This window comes from Rattus rattus, chromosome X, assembly GCF_011064425.1.
Source record: "Rattus rattus isolate New Zealand chromosome X, Rrattus_CSIRO_v1, whole genome shotgun sequence".
NCBI classification, from domain to species: Eukaryota; Metazoa; Chordata; class Mammalia; order Rodentia; family Muridae; genus Rattus; species Rattus rattus.
The window spans coordinates 122,120,733-122,130,739 of record NC_046172.1 but is presented as its reverse complement, the minus strand read 5'-3'; positions in this window follow the sequence as shown (position 1 = coordinate 122,130,739).

Genomic DNA, 10,007 nt, shown 5'->3' with positions numbered 1-10,007 from the left:
TGTTAGTCTAATTAAAGGTTTATCCTTCTTGTTGATTTTCTCAAAGAACCAGCTCCTGGTTTTGTTGATTCTTTGTATAGTTCTTTTTGTTTCTATTTGCTTGTTTTCAGCCCTGGATTTCATTATTTCCTAACATCTAACCCTCTTGGGTGTATTTGCTTCTTTTTGATCTAGAGATTTCTGGTGTGCTGTCAAACTGAGAGTGTATGCTCTTTCCAGTTTCTTTTCAGAAGCACTCAGAGTTATGAGTTTTCCTCTTAGTACTGCTTTCATTGTGCCCTATAAGTTTTGGTGTTTTGTGCCTACCTTTTCATTAAATTATAAAATGTTTTACTTTATTTCTTCCTTGACCAAGTTATCATTGAGTACAGTGTTGTTCAGTTTCTATATTTATGTAGGTTTTCTGTTTTTTTTTTTTTTTTTTTTTTTTTTTTTGTTGTTGTTGTTGTTATTGAAGACCTGCCTTACTCTTTGGTATTCTGAAAGCATGCAAGTGATTATTTTCAACCTTTTTGTATCTGTTGAGGCCTGTGTTTTTGACCAAATATATGGTCAAACTTGGAGAAAAGTACCATGAGGTACAGAGAACAATGGCATATTTGTTTGTTTTAGGATGAAAATGTTTTTATAGGTAATGATTAAATCCATTTGGTTCATAACTTCTGTTAGTCTGTCCTATGTCTCTATTTAGTTTCTGTTTCCAGGATCTGTCCATTGATGACAGTGGAGTGTTGAAGTCTCCCTCTATTGTCATGTGATATGCAATGTATGCTTTTTGCTTTAGTAAAGTTTCATTTATGAATGTGGTTGACCTTGTATTTGGAGCATAATTGTTCAGAATTAATAGTTCATCTTGGTAGATTGTTTTCCTTTGATAAGTGTGAAGTGTACTTCCTTATCTTTTTTGATAACTTTCGGTTGAAAGTCAATTTTATTCGATATTGGAATGGCTACTCCAGCTTGTTTCTTGGGACCATTTGATTAGAAAATTGTTTTCCAGCATTTTACTCTGAGGTAGTGTCTGTCTTTGTCAAGTTTGTTTCCTGTATGGCAAAATGCTGGGTCCTTTATGTACACACAGTCTGTTAGGGTTTCTTTTCTTTTTGTTATTTTGTCTTTTTTTTTTTTTTGGAGTTGAGGACTGAACCCAGGACCTTGCACTTTCTAGGCAAGCACTCTACTGCTGAGCTAAATCCCCAACCCCAGTTTTTGTCTTTTTTTGGGGGGAGTAGAGTCCATTGATGTTCAGATATATTAAAGAATAGTAATTGTTTCTTCCTGTTACTGTGGTTGTTAGTGGAAGAATTGTTTGTGTGGCTATCTTCTTTTGGGTTAGTTATAAGATTACTTTCTTGCTATTTCTGGGGTGTGGTTTCCCTACTTGTGTTGGCGTTTTCTATATATTATCCTTTGTAGGCTGAATTTGTAGAAAGATAGTGTTTAGGTTTGTTTGTTTGTTTTTTTTTTTTTTTTCATAGAATACCTTGGTTTCTCCATCTATGGTAATTGAGAGTTTCCTGGGTATAATAGCCTGGGATGACATTTGTGTTCTCTTATTTTCTGTATGAGATCTGCCCAGGAACCTTTCATAGTTTTTCTTGAGTAGTCTAGTGCAATTCTGATAGTTCTGCCTTTCTATGTTTTCTTGAGTAGTCTAGTGCAATTCTGATAGTTCTGCCTTTCTATGTTTACCTTTTTCTATTTCTGCTTTTAATATTCTGTCTTTGTTTTCTGCATTTGCTGTTTTGACCAGTATTTGACTGGAGGAATTTCTTTCTGGTCCAATATGTTTGAAGTTCTATAAGCTTCTTCTATTTTTTATGAACATCAATATCTTTAGGTTATAAAAAGTTTTTCTTCTATAATTTTGTTGAAGATATTTCTGTCCTTTAAATTGGGAATCTTCCCTCTCTTCTATACCAATTATTCTTTATCTGATCCTCTCATTGTGTCTAGGATTTCTTGTATTGCATTGGGTCAGGATCCTTTTGCATTTTCTTTGACTGCTGTGTCATTGTTTTCTATGGTTTCTTCTGTACTTGTGTTTCTCTCTTCTATCTCTTGTATTTTGTTGGTGACACTTATGTCTATGACTCCTGATCTCTTTCCAATTTTCTATCTCCAGGGTTGTCCCTCTTTGTGATATCTTTATTCTTTCTATTTCCATTTTTAGATCCTGGATGGTTTTGTTCAATTCCTTCACCTGTTTGATTTTGTTTTCCTGTATTTCCTTAAGAGATTTTTGTGTTTTCCCTTTAAGTGCTCCTAAATATTTACCTCTATTCTTCCCAATTTTTTTTAAGGGAGTTATCGATGTCCTTAAAGTTCTCTATCATCATCATGAGATGTGATTTTAAATCTGATCTTCCTTTTCCAGTGTGATGGGTATCCAGGACTTGCTGTGGTGGGAGATCTCAGATCTGATGATGCCAAGCAGCCTTGGTTCCTTGGTTTCTGTTGTTTATGTTCTTGTACTTGCCTCTGGTTATCTTTTGTTAGCTGGTCTTGCTGTCTCTGACTGTGGCTTGTCTCCTGTAACCCTTTTTGTCAGCACTCCTGGGTGACCAACTCTCTCTTGGCAGAATTTGAGTATGGTGAGATGAGAAATAGGGTCAGCTCCAAGGCTCAGATGGAAACTGGAAGGATCCTGTCTCTAGCTGTTCCTTGGTTCTTGTGTCCTGAGGGTTCTGGGCGGGTTTCTCTTGGGCAAGGTATTTGAGCAGAAGTGGTAGTCTCACCTGTGCTCTCAGGTATGTCAGATGTCCTGGGAGACCAGCTCTCTCCTGGCTGTAGTTGGGTATGGAGATCTATGGCACAGGGTCAGCTACAGGCACAGATGGAAAACCAGCTGGACCAGAATCCTACAGAACTCTTTTTACTTCATCTGGACTCTGCTTCATCCTTCCAGCCAAGTGTACAGCAGTGTCTGGATATTAGTCTGTAGTCCACTAACCCAAAAATGGGTAGCTATGAATGGAAGTCCAAGGATCTAGTAGTTGCTCAAATCCATGAGGCTAGCCATTTAAGATGGTCTTCTGTAGAAGAAGATTCCACCAGATGTGCTGACAATAAGTGTAAGCAGTCAAAGAACAGTAGATCTGTTCTTAATACCTGGACATATCCTTCTTCATTTAATCAGATTTTGTTACCAGGGTTATAATACCAAAATGTCTAAAGATTTTTTTCTAGTTTTTGGAGTAGTTTACATATTATATTTTTTCAATTTTACAAGTGTGAAACTACCTCTATTTTACTGTAATTCTTAGCTTTTTCTTTCATGAATTTTAGATTTCTATTACTTTAATTTTATTTATTCATTAATTCATCATTATATACTTTATTTGCTTTATTAATTTATAATTTATTTTTAGTTAACAAATTTTAAGAGCGCTTTGGAAATGCCGGTGTATCTAGTTTATAATATGTTAATATTGTCTATAACCATATCTCCTCTTCTTTTAATTACCTTAGCTGTATATGTCAAATATTATTTTTATTCATTCTTTATGTTAAATAACAAATTATTTATCAATTCTATAAGTTTTCTCTTTTATAATTAATTCTAATGTTTGACGATTATGCTAGTAATGTTTTGTAATTAAGGCATTAAATCTTAAAGAAGCAATACTTTCAATTTGGGTTCCTGTTATGTATTAATTAGCCAGTATATTATTACTATTTAAATATTTTTTGTAATATTATCCAGTGGGTTTTCATTTTGCACTTAGTATCGTTGTTAAACTTTAGCTATTGTTTTTAACATATGATAGCAATGAAAATCCTGTTTTGAGAGATTTCATGTTAGGAACGCCACATTAGTGAATAAATAGGTAGCAAGATTATTTTTCCTCTTTCCTAGAAGCTAAACAAATGGAGCAATAAGGAATTAATAGCACTTTCCACTTGTTATATATTCATTAAAAAAGGTATGCTTAATGTAGTACCTTTGACAAATCTCTTTCCTTAAGAATTATAGAAATGCTGTCAATTGATTTTGAATATTAATAATTTATGAAATTAAGTTTACTTCTCTCAGTCTACAAAATAATAATTCAATATGCTCACTTCCTTCTTTAATTAGCAAGTAACTAACACTTTCATTTATAATAAGTCCACAAAGGCGATTGGATTGCTCTGCTTTGGGGGTAAGATTTTTACTGTTTTCAGCACATAATACAAATGTCTATGATGAAGAGGTCAAGGTTTTTTTCCTTCAAAACAAGTAACATTGATCAAATATTATAGGAAAATTTAAAACTTAGCCAACGTTCATCCCCTGGAATATTTTGCAATATCTAAGAATTTGTCAAGTTTATTGGAAATATGTGTATATCAATGTCTATATTTCTGAATATCAAACTTCTACTATAAATCCTGATTACGATTTTAAAATTCATGCTAAAGTGGATATAAAATCCATTAATGGAGGAAATAAAACTTTAAAGGAGAAACTTTTGATGCAAAAAGGCATTTGGTTAGGAATGGTGTAGTATTTAAAGTATGATTTCTTTCCCATCTGGCACTGGGAAGATTCTGAGGCAGTAATTTCATCAGTATTCAGTATTCAATGCAGTCCTCTTTAGCTTCCACTGAACCTCAAGAGAATACACATGACACTGGTTTGAGATCTAGTTATGAGAACTTCATTTTCAAAGCCAATCACAATGTGAACAAAATGAATACTTTATTCTTCAATGATGATCAGCTTAAAACGTTAGGCACTGAACGATCTGCCAGCCTTTAATAACTGGTGAAATTTGCTAAATGACTCTGGCAGTGAAATGCACCAAACAGCAGACGTGATTTCCCAGGCTTCTCCTACAGTGTCATTATGGTGCTAAGGGTTTCTACTTCCTAAGGTCAACGACATTAGGAACCATATTTCATTAACCATTTATTTCCAGCCAATGAACGTAGGCAGTTTCATAATCCCTTTTGTTTTATATTGTCTGTGGGAGTTCCATCAAACTGCTTTTATTTTTTCTTTGCTTCATATCTGATTGTCCCAAGGCCAGCACAATGTTCATTTTCATTCACCTCACATTTGTGCAGTATTCATCATCTTTCATTTTTCCTTCCTATATTCAAATGTATTCAATATAGTCATCTATTCTCGTTTGTCTTCTTTCCAAACTATTTTTTTCCATTTTCAGATTTTATAACATTTTAGTTCTTTATATTTGTATTATCACTTGGCTTCCATTAGTGTGGGGCTTGAAACATCTCTGAGTTAAAATAAGAGTCTAATTCTGTACTGTCTAGCTACATGCATCGTAATTGTGCCTTAACTAATATGTAACTAAGTGATGATACTGATATCCACTCTTGTATTTTTATAAGGATTATTTACCTTATATTTACTGCAAGTATTACCCTGACCAACCTCTTTTAGATAATCCATTTTGCAAAAAGTACATCCAGTATCTCAAACACACTGTCAGTCTCCTGCATTGAATATGGGCATACAAAAACCTCACTGTGTTCTAATGGATAGGGTTTTAAAGAGACCAGAAAACCCTTTCCTGATGTATGTCTAGATGACTGGTGTAATAGAATAAATTGAATGTAAATGATTAAATCTGTTTTCAGGTACTTGATTTGGGTTAGGAATCTATAGTGGACTTCCATTTTCAGAAACTGTTTAGTCCACCAATATGTGTGCTATTTCCTTTCTGCTTTCCATATAAGCCATAGGATTTTTTTGGTATATTTATTTGGGTATTTTCTTCCTTAATTTACTTGATCATTCACTTTACATGCCAATTGCAACACCCTGAACTCCCAATCTCCTCTCAGCCCTACCATCACACCTCCTCCCTCTGCTTCACCTCCCTTTCTCTAAAGGGAAATTTTTACAATGCATTCAAGAATTCAAGAATACATTCAGGTATTCCAATTAATTTTCAATAACTGCCTTTATCTAATTAAATGTAGTATTAGTGGAATTTTAAAAACTCTTGCAGATGAGGATATAGAATAAAATTTATTTAAATCAGTGTTGATTTTAATTGCTATATGCAAGATATATATGATTTTCCTTCACAGAGGTCAGCACATTACTTCTATATTTTTATGTTTTTGACTTTTAACTCTTAACATTACATTTACTTAATATTAAGTAAAATTACTTTGTTGATAATAATATAATTTACAACATCATATGTAATAGGTACATGTTATTTAGAGTCAGATACAATGATAAATATATACATATATATGTTATATATATATATATAATTTTCACCCATATTAGAAATGATTATCCTGTAGCTACTAACTACATGCTATCTAGTACTATGTACAATTTAGAGAAAATATGACATTTTGTGTACTTTGATATAATGATAGCACATAAAGCTTTACAAGCAGAAATTTTCATTATAAATTATGTACGTAAATGATTTTTGGCTACATATAATTTCTTATTTGATTGTCATGGGATTTTTTTTTTGCTTTTTTCATATATTTCTGTGTATTTATGCAACCATGAATTTTGTCAATGTCACAAGATGAAACAAATGAAATCTCTGAATATTTTTCTTAAGAAATGTAACAGGTTTTTGGATATTGTTTGCATTTTTACTCTTCTAAAGTTCTTTTTGTTTCTTGTGTATGTATGTGTGTTTTGACCCACATTTGTATTCACATGTTCTTATATGTGGATATGTGTGTAAGACAGCATGTGTGTCAGTGAATGTGCATGTGCATGTTTATGTGCTACTGGAGGTTGATTGACATCATCTATTTCTTTCTGTTTTAATCTCCAGTGCACCCTCTGCTCCCTCATACTTATAGTCAAACTATTCAGCTTACTCTGAGTATCTCTCCGTTTGAGCCTTGTGAGTGCTAAAATGACATTTACTTGAGTTTTGGGAATTCGAAGTCTGATCCTCAAGCTTACTGCTTACCAGGCAAGGGTTGAACTACTGAAGCATCTTCACAGTCCCTCCCAAATTCTTATAAAAAAATTCTGTTGTGTTTTGTTTTTCTTTCCAATTGAGACCTTTTCCTATCTTTATTTTGATATAATTGTCCAAAATTATATGCATTTAGAGTATAAAATGAGTTGATATAAATACACTGTGAAATGATTACCAAAATCAAGCTGGATCGCATACCTATAATTTTATATACTATACACTGTCTGTAAACTTCTTCAGGAAACACAGACAAGCAGACACTGAATAAATAAAAAACAAAATAAATAACTTGGTTTTTTTTTTTAATTAACTTGAATATCTCTTATATACATTTCGAGTGTTATTCCCTTTCCCGGTTTCCGGGCAAACATCCCCTTCCCCTCTCCCCTTCCTTATGGGTGTTCCCCTCCCCACCCTGCCCCCATTGCCGCCCTCCCCCCAACAGTCTGGTTCACTGGGGGTTCAGTCTTAGCAGGACCCAGGGCTTCCCCTTCCACTGGTGCTCTTACTAGGATATTCATTGCTACCTATGAGGTCAGAGTCCAGGGTCAGTCCATGTATATATAGTGTTTAGGTAGTGGCTTAGTCCCTGGAAGCTCTGGTTGCTTGGCATTGTTGTACATGTGGGGTCTGGAGCCCCTTCAAGCTCTTCCAGTTCTTTCTCTGATTCCTTCAACGGGGGTAATAACTTGTTTTAAGCATGATATTTTTAGTTTATTTTTAACGGAATTTTATGCATGCAAGCATACATATCTTATACAATTTTCACTACCTACTCCAACTCCTTCCAAGTCACCACCAAACTCCTTAACTTCATATCTGCTAGCAAAGCTGCAGTAATACCAGTGAACTAGACCACACCACCGATAGAAAGAAAAGTTCTTTTGTAGAATCAAAATGCTGGGCTGTCTCTAGGAAGGGATTTGAGCATAGATAACAATGTGGAAAGAAAGCATTTGTTAGTTTATGGGGCAGCTAGTGGCAGGAGGGGGGTGCAGGACAGAACTGGCTTAGGAGCTAGTTAAGGACAGTTGTTCAACCACGAATGTGATGCCTTTGTCAGAGGTATTTGACAATTGGTGGTAAAATAGGGAAGTAAAGTAATGGCCTTTCCTGGCTAACAAAAACCTGTTTGGCAAGATTCCCGAGGAATGCTAAGTTTAGGGATTTTTCCCCCCCAATAGCAATCTTTCTGCCTGAGGTCAGCCTGAGAAGACTCTCACTTGGGACACCATCAGCAACACTGCCATGTGGGAGGCCAACTTTTGAAGTAACAATGCCTTTTTTAGTTCAAAACTCACTGAATCATGGTAAACTAAGCAGGGGCCACAATCCCTGAAGCAAAAATGACTCTTTTTCCATTATTCAGTAGGTGGCCCTAAAATCATGCACATATTGCGAGAACTAAGTGAAAATAACTGGTATTTAAATAAATAAAATAATATACACAATCAGGGTGGAATAGTGTTGGTAGGTATAGAAGAATTGTAAGAGAAGAGATAGAAGCAGAGTTTATACAGAACCTCATATGCGTTTATGCAATTATAGACTTTATTTTGGGTTGCTTTTTTATTTATTCTTCGTTTATACAATACAACGTAACTGCATCCTTCTCTCCATTCTCCCTTCATTCCTCCCAGTCTCCCTCTCCAAGAAAAAAATGCATTTCTTTAGACTTTTTTTAAATGTATGTAAGTACACTGTCACTCTCTTCAGACACACTAGAAGAGGTCATCTGATCCCATTACAGAGGGTTGTGAGAAACCATGTGGATGCTGGGAATTGAACTCAGGACCTCTGGAAAAGCAATCAGTGCCCTTAACTGCTGACACACCTTTCCAGTCACGGAACAGACAAAAATTACTTTATTCCTCCAGCAGCCATTAACTGCACCCAGTTCCCTGCTAGGAGTAGAACCTCATGAGCAGCTTCCCATGTGTGCTGAAATGCTGCCTGGCCTGATCTTTCCAAAATTTTGTGTAGAATCTTAAGTGTTCATCTTCATTTCCAATAAAATGGCAATCTTGAACTTTCTGTAGTTTAATTACGGTACCTATAGTACTTGAAGAATGTTTACCACTTTCCATTGCAAGTAGAGTTCATGAGAGCAAAGTCACTACGTGGCATCTTAACTGAGATAGGGTCTAAAGTAAGACTAGGCCCATATAATAAATCAAGTAAAGTAGAGAAAACTTTCAAAGGATGAAGGCAGTAAAAATTTCTCAAATGTTTGTTGAATGGAAATAATAAATAAAATACGTTCAGAAGCCTTCAAACAGAAGTGACAACTTGATTTAGATACAGGGCAAGTTTCCTGATTCACATTCACAAGTGAGGCAACACTGCTCTGCCAGCTTGCAGTGCTCCTGCTTTTTTCTAATTTTCCCAATTTGTAGCGCTTTCTTAACATACTGGTAAGCTCTGAACATGCATAGTCTATAAGAGATTGGCAATGTGCAGGCATGGTACAGAATTCAACAGTCTCCTCACATTCCTTACCCTCTGAATCAGCACATGTTTATACACGTTTTGTTTCCCTCTTACTGCTTCTAACAATGCATCAGTTTGAATCAGATTTAAATGTCTGTTACAGTTTCCTCTTTATAGACACTAAGAATTTCTTAAAATTTTTGACTCATGAATATCATCCATGGCTTTTTGACTTGCAGCAAATGAAGACTCTTAAATTTTGTAAGTCTGAAGGTTCACTTTAATGGAAACTTTAAAAAGTATCTAATTCCTAGAGGTTTACTGTATTATACTTTTTATTGTATATTGAGAAAAGGTACTTGGGATTATATTCAGGGCCAAGTTATTATGAACTACAGAATCTGCCAATCTACCAATGTATCATGATTCAGTATTCATTTGGATATTATTACATTATGTCTAACTATGTTTATTGCTTTCCATGTTTATTAGTATACATTTTGTCTTCACTGAATCACCTGGAGTCCAGAATGTATATTATCCACCTCTCTTGCTCTTGGTTCAGTTATTATTTCTGTATTTGGTCATTTAGTCCTTCATACTTTATTTCTCATGTCTTCATTCTTTTTTATTCCAAGAATTACGTCTCTGCTGGAA